The sequence below is a fragment of the Notolepis coatsorum genome, assembly GCF_963971535.1.
Source record: "Notolepis coatsorum genome assembly, chromosome: 1".
In the NCBI taxonomy this organism is placed as follows: Eukaryota; Metazoa; Chordata; class Actinopteri; order Aulopiformes; family Paralepididae; genus Notolepis; species Notolepis coatsorum.
The window spans coordinates 266,687,269-266,693,268 of NC_140165.1; positions in this window are offsets into that span (position 1 = coordinate 266,687,269).

Genomic DNA, 6,000 nt, shown 5'->3' on the forward strand with positions numbered 1-6,000 from the left:
CTTCCGTCCCCAGAACCGATCCCCAGAACACTTCTTCTCAATGCTTCCTCAGGCTCAGAACCGACACTCCGTACCATTCCATACCGATGCCCCTTCCCATTCCGGTTTGACCAGGACCATGAGTAAAATAAACAAAAATAATAAAAAATAAACCATCACTCAGACCATCCCCCGTCACTCTTAAAGGAAAGAACCAATACAAAATGTCTTCAAAAAACCTTTACATGTTTTTTTTTTTATTTTTTATTTTTTTGAAGTAAAAGGAATAAAACAAACAAAACTGAACCAAACAGAAAGAAAATGTCCCTTCCTCACCATACGCCTAGTTAAAGGAATAAAACAAACAAAACTGAACCAAACAGAAAGAAAATGTCCCTACCTCACCATACCCCTAATTCTCTATCCCCTCGTCTCCCTCTAAGGCAGCATAAAGCTGAGGGCATGGCCCGATTTGTGGCTCAATCTCTTTCTGCCCCACCATCAGCATTCGGCTCGTTACGTGTGAAGTTACCAGCCTACCCAAGAGAGGCATACCACAACAGAAAAGGAGAACCAATATCAACCCTGCCACCCCAATGGATATCCCCGTCTGCATCACTATGCTTCCCCACTGTCCCAATCTTTCCAACACCCCACTCCCCCACCATTCTTCATTCCGGCCAGAATTCCCCCTCAACTCCTCCCTCAAATCCTTCAGCTTAGCCATGGCCTCGGAGAACTTTCCCCCTGGCCCCACATTCGTCGGAATGAATGTGCAGCAGTACTGTCCAAACATGGAACAGACTCCACCCTTCTCCGCCATTAACCAGTTCAGAGCCTGTCTATTCTGCCACGCCACCGTACTGGTCGCGTGCATCTGGTCCCCCATTGCATCCAACGCCTCCTCGGTGTAGTTGAGATACCGCTGCTGATTGTAAAACAAATAGTTGATCCACCCGGTGTTCTTATTGACCGATATCCATGGCAGAATAGACTCAAACCCTGCCGCAATCTCATTCTTAGCCATGAACTCGGCTGGAATGCCCCTTGGCTGTCCTATGCTGTCCAGATACACCCTTGGGTCTGCCTTGTAGCTACGCTTCGTTCGAGAGATAGGAGACTCAGAAGGTCCTTCCGTCACTGATAATGGTAGGACCACCATTGGCATGATCGCCTGAACCCGGGCACATCTACCTGACCAATCTAAAGGAAGTGTATTCCTCAACCTCCTACCGCCGCAGAGCCAGTATTGGTCCGCCAGTATTGGTCCGCCAGTGCTATATCCTGGACATGAAAAGGGCAAGCTACAGGCCGTGGGTTGGTATCCACTCCCTTTAACACGACCCCGTGTCCACACTTTCCTTCTTTCGTGCAGTTAGTCGTGATGCTCCAAATAGTAGTGCACCGCCCCTCTGCCACCTCCCCTACGTCCCGGGTCCCCTCCTTTTGCAAGCACTCGAAATCCTTGGTCAGCCATAGTTTGACACCTCTGGGTATTGGCAACCCCGTCGCTACCCCCTGCACACGTACATCCAATTTCCTACAACGTTCCCGCATAGTGACATCCTTGAAATCCGTGACGTTTCCTGCCGCCTTAAAACGACTAGAGCCGAGAAACCCCAAACACTCTGCCTCGCACCAAGGGCGACTATTATGGGGCCCCTCCCATGCCTCTGCGTCCCTGTCACACTGAGCCCAACTGAACTTCGTGCCCTTCACCAGCAGCCTATCCAGACGTGCCTTGGAGCAGACATAACAATCCTCTATTTGATTCTGCGCGCTCGTGTACTGGACCCACTTAAACCACTCATTCCCTAAAGCCGCCCTATAAATGGGGTCAGCCTCCGGGTCTTCCTCGTCATAGTCATAGTCGCCCCCATCTTGTTCCCCGGAAGGAAGCAAACCCCTCAACCTGGCCCAGAGTGAGCCCACTGAGTCCCTCAACGTTCCGGCTATCCTCTGGAACATATCCTGTCCCCCCACCTCTTCCGACTCAGTGTCCTTGACCTCCCTTTTTCCCCTCACCCCTGTCCCCTGTGCTTGGTTCGGGACAGGCTCAACCCTCCTATCTACCCCCACAACCCGATCCTCGTTAGTATAGTGGTAAGTATCCCCGCCTGTAACGGGGGAATGGTCAAAATCAAAAACATGCCCTTGCGGTCCTCCGGGAAACACCCCTTTTGGTTGTAGTCTTATCTTCTCCCCCCCTTCCTCGATGGAGGGCAGAGGGGGCGCCTGATTCTGAGCCTGGTCATGAAAGCCTGCCGGTACTTGAGCCTGAGCGGGACCCCGTGGGACTCCTACCCACTCAAACCCGTCATCCTCAAGGACGGGTCGACCGTGACGGTTCTCAATGACGTCGTTGCCCCCGGCCGACCGTCCGCACACTGCTGCCAACATCTGCGGGAGCATCAGCAGGCACTGCACCTTCCAGTTGCCGTCTCGGGCCCTCCATGTCGGGTTCTGCATAACTGCGATCGATTGTATCCCCCAAGAGATCGCCGCTGGCCTTTATGCAGTGATTGAAGTGGAACCAGGTCGCTGATCCTTTGACTTGGACTGCCGTTCCAGTCGATCGGATCACCTCGTACGGGCCCTCTCTCCGGGGTGATGACCACTTTCTCTTGTGGACCTTTACAAAGACCAGGTCCCCAGGGATCAGCCTCGGTTTGGTGGCTTCCTTCTCCGCCTCCTTCACCCCCTTTTTCTCCTTTCTCTGCTCCTGTCGAAACACAGCTTCATGTATTTTAGTCACTTGCTGAAGATATTTTTTCAGATCTTGCTCAAAAATATCTAATGCCGGGCCCCTAGCCAGGTGTCTAAATGGCGGTGTTGGCATGCTGCGGCCTGTAAGCATTTCATGCGGTGTTAGCTGTGTTTGGCGGTTTACGCTGCTTCTAATAGCCATCAGAGCAAGTGGCAAAGCATCAATCCAGTTAAGCTTAGTTTGCATACAGATTTTCAACAGTTTGTTTTTAATGACCAGATTGGCCCTTTCCACCTTTCCCTGCGACCCGGGACTATAGACACAGGAAAGGCGCTGTCTTATACCTAATTTCTGCATCAGCCCTTTAACCACCTTGTCGATGAACTCACGGCCATTATCGCTTTGTAATATCGTGGGAATTCCAAATCTCGGAACGACCTCGCGACACAGGAACTTGATCACTGTGTCCGCGTTCTTGTGTTTAGATGGAATGGCCTCAATCCAGCGACTAAAGCAGTCCTCTACTACCAGGAGGTATCGTTTGCCCTGCACTGGCGTTATCATATCCGTGTAGTCCATAATCAGGTGTCTGAATGGTCCCTCAGGGAGGGGTGTGTAAGCCGCCACTGTCGGTACTCCTTTGCGCACATTGCCCTGTAAGCATGTTAAACACCTGGCTAGTGTAACGTCAATTTGTGCCTGAAGCTTTGGGGACCAAAATCCCATTTTCGTGATTCGTTTCAGGGTCTCTGCTCTTCCACAGTGATCAACACCATGAGCCTCAGGTATCACCAAGGACAGAAGATCGATGGAGGCGACTATCAAACCGTTATGACTCCTCCACAGACCATCTGCCCCCCTTACAGCCCCCCTTTCCGTCCACGACTGTTTCTCTGCCTGCGTGGCTGAGTCCTGAAGATCACTCAAATTATCCTCAGTTACCTCAGTCGTCAGTTCGGCCGCAAACATCAGAACAGCCGTGGACGGCACCGCAGCCGCCGCCTTCGCGGCCTCGTCCGCCGCGTTGTTTCCCGTCGTCACAAAGGACAGGTCTTTTCTGTGTGCCTGGCACTTTACGATAGCAATGCTTTTGGGCAACTTTACAGCCTGAATAAGCGCCACAACCTGCTTGTGGTGAAGGATCGGTGAGCCGTCCGATTTCTTAAAGCCTCTTGCCTTCCAAATGGCCGCGAATAGGTGGCATACGCCATGCGCATAAGCAGAGTCTGTAAAGATGTTAACCGTGCGATCTTTAGCTATTATGCATGCTTCTGTTAGTGCTATTAGTTCTGCAAGCTGGGCCGAACATGGTTGCATGCATTGTCCGGCCTTTCTTGTTAGTGTTTCTCCGTTAGGTTTGCACTGTACGACGGCGTATCCTGACCTTAAATTTTCCCCCTCCCGATAGCAGGACCCATCCACAAAAAGCGAGAGTTCTGCTATCGCGAGCGGGTCGACTCCCAAATCAGGACGGAGTTTCACGAAAGCCTGTACCTCCACCTCGCACTCATGCGGTTGACCCTCGCTCGGGAGTGGTACCAGATCCGCCGGGTTACTGCCGTGGCATGTTTTTATCGTAACATCCGAGTACTGCAGGAGCCTCATGTAAGCCTGTTGCCGTTGGCTGGTCAGAACAAATTTGCCTCTTTCAATCAAGTTTGCCAATTTGTGATGTGTCCAAATGCAAATGTCATATCCCATTGTCACGGCCGTTGCTTTCTCATACATCAAATGTGCTGCGGCCAGGGCCTGATAACAAGGTGGCAGACCCTGCTCTACCGGCGAAAGAGCTCTAGAGTAATATGCTATCGGTTGTTTTTTCCCACTCCCCCCCTGTGTTTGAGTCAGGACAGCTGTCGCATGCTGCGCTCTATGTGAGACGAATAGGTGGAAACACTTCTCATAATCCGGCAGCGCCAGGGCAGGGGCCTGTAACAACAGACGCTTAATGTTTATGAACGTGTCCTCCCCCTCCTCGGTCCATGTCAAGGGAGCGCGAAGCTTGTCTGTACCCGCCTCTTTTATCATCATCCTCAACGGCGCTGTCGCTATCGTATAGTCCTCCACCCACTCAGAGCTGTACCCAGTCATCCCTAAAAACGTCATCATCTGTCGGACCGTCAATGGCCTAGGTGCCTTGGATACAGCTTCGAGCTGCGTGGGTGAGATGTTTTTTATGCCCTTTTGAATGACGCGAGACAAGTACTCAACTTTTGGCTGGCAGTACTGCAGTTTTGAACGGGATGCCTTGTGGCCTCCCACGGCCAATCCACTCAAAACTTTGATGGAGTCCTCATGGCACTGCTGACGTGTATCCGAGCAGATTAGAATGTCATCTGCATACAGTAAGACCGTGCTGAGTAGTGTGTCGCACACTCCTTGCAAGTCTTCCTTGAGCGCCTTCGAGAAGTAATGTGGCGAGTGCGCGAACCCTTGTGGAAACCGGGTGTAAGAGTATTGTTTCCCCCTGTGGGTAAAAGCAAACAGATACTGAGACTCTTTTTCCAATGGAACACTGAAGAATGCCTGCGTGAGATCAATGACCGTATAGTACTGCGAGCTACTCGGGATGTTTGTCAGGAGGGTGTGTGGATTAGCGACTTCCGCCTCTGGTCCAGACACCACGTCGTTCACCGCCCTCAAATCGTGTACCAGTCTGTACCTAGCCCTGTCCGCCTTTAGCACTGGGTGGATAGGTGTATTACATCTGGATTTGAAAGGGACGAGCACTCCCCCCTTTAACAGTCCCTCAATCTGATGTGATATAGCTTCCTCCGACTCTGGCTTCATTGTATACTGTCTGATAAAGGGTGGTCTACAACCCTTCTTTAACCTGACCTTCACTGGCTGTGCCGACAATATTAGACCCACATCTGTGTCGTGTTTTGACCACAACCGTTCTGGGGTGCGCGCCAACATGTCCTGTTCCAGCAAAGCATCCGCCTCTGGAATAACGCAAGGGTCTCCTGGTAATCTGATTACTTGCGGTTTTGCCAAAACTGAAAAGGAAATCATTATTTTTATGAAACTCCCATCTGCGCTGTTCCAAATTAGCGGAGATTCCGTGGAGACCCACCTTTGAGTCTCGGATTCCTGTATCATTGAACCTAGATGTTCGGATTCGTAACCAGGATTTATTCTCAGAGTGATGTGTGGGGCGGCGTCTCTTAGTCTATGTTGTTCCCGTAGATACGTACTTGTGTTAACCCTCAACGCCGCGCCCTGTCTCCCTACAATTATCGTAGATGAGTTAATCTGCACCTGCTCGGGCTGTCCCTGCAACCATGCCTTGTTCCTAACTAGGTCACTATTCG